Below are 3,425 nucleotides of genomic sequence, written 5' to 3'. Positions count from 1 at the left end.
TGTGGTGTTTGAGTCTTTAAAGGTCGTATTTTCAAGCTTTTCACAAGGGCCAGAGACTTTGTTGAAAAAAAGCCAAAGCTGAGATTCTCTCCTAGTCACCTGATTCCCGGAGCTGTGGGTTTGAGAAAAGAATCAAATATTGTGAGATGATAAAACCCCTGAGAGTTGCAAACACTGATCCAAAGGGGCAGAGGAAAGTCAGCTGAGTCAAAACAGCCGGTCCAGACACAGGAGACAAAGGGCAATCCGTGCCCTCTGCAGTGCGATGGGAGGCGGAGGAGGGAGCAGCAATACGCCTGCTAGCAGATAACCAAAGTCTAGGATCTCTGAGCAGCTCCCACGGCCCAGACATGCCTAACAACGCGCCATGCTGCGTATTAGCCCAGGCCAGAACGCTCTCCTGAGAACCCACGCAGGGAATAAAGCAGGCACAGGAAGCTCCTGCATCTCTGCCCATCACTGATTCAACCGCGTTCAACATTTACATTTGCTTTGAGTCCTTGATGGGAGAACAGGCAGCGGCCGCTGCAAGGGGCGCTTCGCTTTCACTGGTCACAGAAGTCCCGGCTCGCTGGCTGGGGACTCTGGGCTGCTCTTGGACTCGGGGTGTCCGCTGGGCGCAGAGCAATTCACAAACCGCTGGGCGGCGGCCCACACCGTGCGCAGCGCTCGGGCTTGGGGTGCTTGGAGGCCGCCCACTGAGCTGGGTCCCAAACCACTGGGGCCACCGTGCCTCTCGCCGGCCCAAGGACTTAACTGGGACGGGGGCCAGCGCCGAGGCCGGTTCTCTAGCGCAGTGGGCAGGGAGGGCGCCCCGGGGAGGCGGGGGACGCAGGCTCCTGTCAAACGCGGCCCTGGCCCCGCTGCCCGAGGTCCGCCCCGCCCTGGCTGCAGGCAGGGGTGCGGCACCAGGGCAGAGCCGGGAGCTCGCGGCCAGGAGACAGCGCGGCCCCGCTCCCGTTCCAGGGGCGGCGCGTCTGCCCCCTGGCGCGGCAGGGGTTAACCCCCAGCCCGCACGACTCGGGCGTTGACAGGAAGGGCGGGAGCAGCCGCCCCGGGCCCTGATTGGCGGAGCCCGGATCAGACAAGGAGCTGGGCTGCGGATTGGCCGCGGCGCGGTCAGGCGCTGGCGGTTGTTGCAGAGGGCGCGGCGCGCGCGCGCTGCGGGAGGCGCTGAATGACCGACAGTAACCTCAGCTGCGCCGCTCGGTCGGCCGGGCCCGGCCCGTGGCACAGGGCGGCCGCGTGCCAGCCCCGCCCCGGCTCGCCAGCCAATGCGCAGCTCCGTGCTCCCCTTGTGGGCGAGGGGCTGCTGCAGTGGAGGGCATGGACGGAGCGGGTGCGATGGGGGTGGGGGGCGATATACAGGCCTGGCTCCGCCCACTCATGGTTCTGAGGCGCACAGCGCGCTGGCATTTGCAGGGGAGCCTGGTGAAACCTGCCCACAAGTCTCCCCCCTTGTATTTTCCACCGAATGCATCCGATGAAGGGAGCTGTAGCTCAGGAAAGCTGATGCTCAAATACATTTGTTAGTCTCTAAGGTGCCACAAGTCCGCCGTTTCTTTTTGCACATCTGAACTGCAGCCTTTTTGGGGGGGAGGGGACGCTAGACCCTGAGTCACCACTAAAGCCTTTGGCTGGGATTCCCAAAAGGGCTGGGAGGAATCAGGCACCCAAATCCCATTGACTGCTAATAGGATTTGGTTCCCTAATTCCCTAAGCCCCTTTAAAACGACCCAGCCTTTCTCTGTATGCAGAAACTGCTGCCACACTCCTATCTCCAAAAGCATTGTGGATCCACCCCAGATGCTTACAGCTCCTGCCGCACTCGGTGGCTGGGGCTGGATTGCCCCCTCCCAGTGAAATAAATGCAAGAGCCCTATGAAGGCAGCACTTGGAACCATAAGGGCCTGTACTAATGGGCAATGGTTGCATGGGATCAGTGGTGGGTCTCTGCTGGGAGAGGAGAGTATTGGCCATTATGGGTTACCTGGCCCCCTCACAGTATTAGTCGTTCCCCTTTTCCCACTCGCTGGTCTCTTAGTGCATGAGTCCGTGGCTTCAGCCCACTTCCTAGGGGACAGGTGTCCACGTTACAATAAGCACCAGTCAAAGCAAGTGCCATGGGCAATGGAAACTGACCTGCCCTGTTACCCACTGGAGGAAATGCCTGGGGGGCAGGCATGTTCCAAGCTGCCAGTTCTGCTGACAGGTGCTTTCCCTCGAATCCAGCGCCTTCCAATGCTCGTGCTGTTGAGATGTGCCTCCGACTCCATCCACTCTCTGCCCCGAGCTGTCTCATTTGACCCCTAGGCTGGTCCATTTTGGCTCTTCCCTTTTCCTGTGGGGGCAGCCAATCTCCTCTCTGAGTGGACCCCACTGGAGATCAGACTAGGCCACTATTGTCCACTGCTGGTTCCTTCTTGTTGTTCCTCTGACCCCCGCCCTGGCCTTGCACTGTCGATTTGCCCCCAGTAATCAACTTACCCTGGCTTCTTCATGGCAGTTCCCCTCTCCTGATGGGGTGGCCATTGGCACTTCTGTGGTAGGAGCCCCCCTGCCTTCTACCAAGGTCTAACAGGTCATCCCCCATTGCCATAAAGCTTGCAAAAATGCAACATGTCTACTCGGCTCAGACTTATGGGGAGGAGGCCAGATTCTGCCCTCACTGTGATGTGCTCATCGTAGGGCACCAGGGTAGGGTGACAGTGCAAATTTCTCCAGCCCCAGTGAAATCTGTGCAGTTACTGTGGTGCATCCTATACTTACTCCATTAGGTAGATTCTCAGTTGAAGACTGAATTTCCACTGTGGATTCCTTGGCAGTTCCATTGCATTTTGTGCAGTACTAATGTACATGGCAAACCCATTAACCTCACTGCTTGGATTACATTTGTATCTTTGAAAATCTCCCCCTGTAGCAACATTTTAAAGCTCTAGCACTATTAATGCAGGAATCAACTTGAGGGAAGAGGGTGAGCTGCTGATTTGGTGCTGTGGGGAAGGATTCTATTGTTTGGGAAAGGAATTTGGACAGGGAATTTAATAACCTTAACCCAGAGGGAGAGCTAGCAATTTGAGTTCAATATGTTGACGAATCCATGCAGGGTGGTTATTACCAAATGGGTAATCTGAGGCTTTGAAATTTGCCATCACAGCCTCTCGTTTCATCTCAAGTGGAAGAGAATGCATGCAGTGTCCTGTTCTGACACGGGTATATGCTGCAAAGCCTGGACAAAAGGAGCATCAGATTATCAGGCAGGTGTGGCCAGGTCTCTTCCACATCAGAGCTTGTTTGGGGACTGGCATGCATAGCCCCATGGCTGAAGAACAGAAGCTGTCCGATAGCTCAGAGCAGCCTTGTGGCACATGGGCCTGGTTGTCATGTACAAGGGGGAGAACAATGAGAACCTTAGAAATGAGATG

The sequence above is a fragment of the Dermochelys coriacea genome, chromosome 7 (assembly GCF_009764565.3).
Source record: "Dermochelys coriacea isolate rDerCor1 chromosome 7, rDerCor1.pri.v4, whole genome shotgun sequence".
Classification (NCBI taxonomy): Eukaryota; Metazoa; Chordata; order Testudines; family Dermochelyidae; genus Dermochelys; species Dermochelys coriacea.
The sequence above is the reverse complement of the archived record's forward strand: the minus strand, read 5'-3'. Positions refer to the sequence as shown.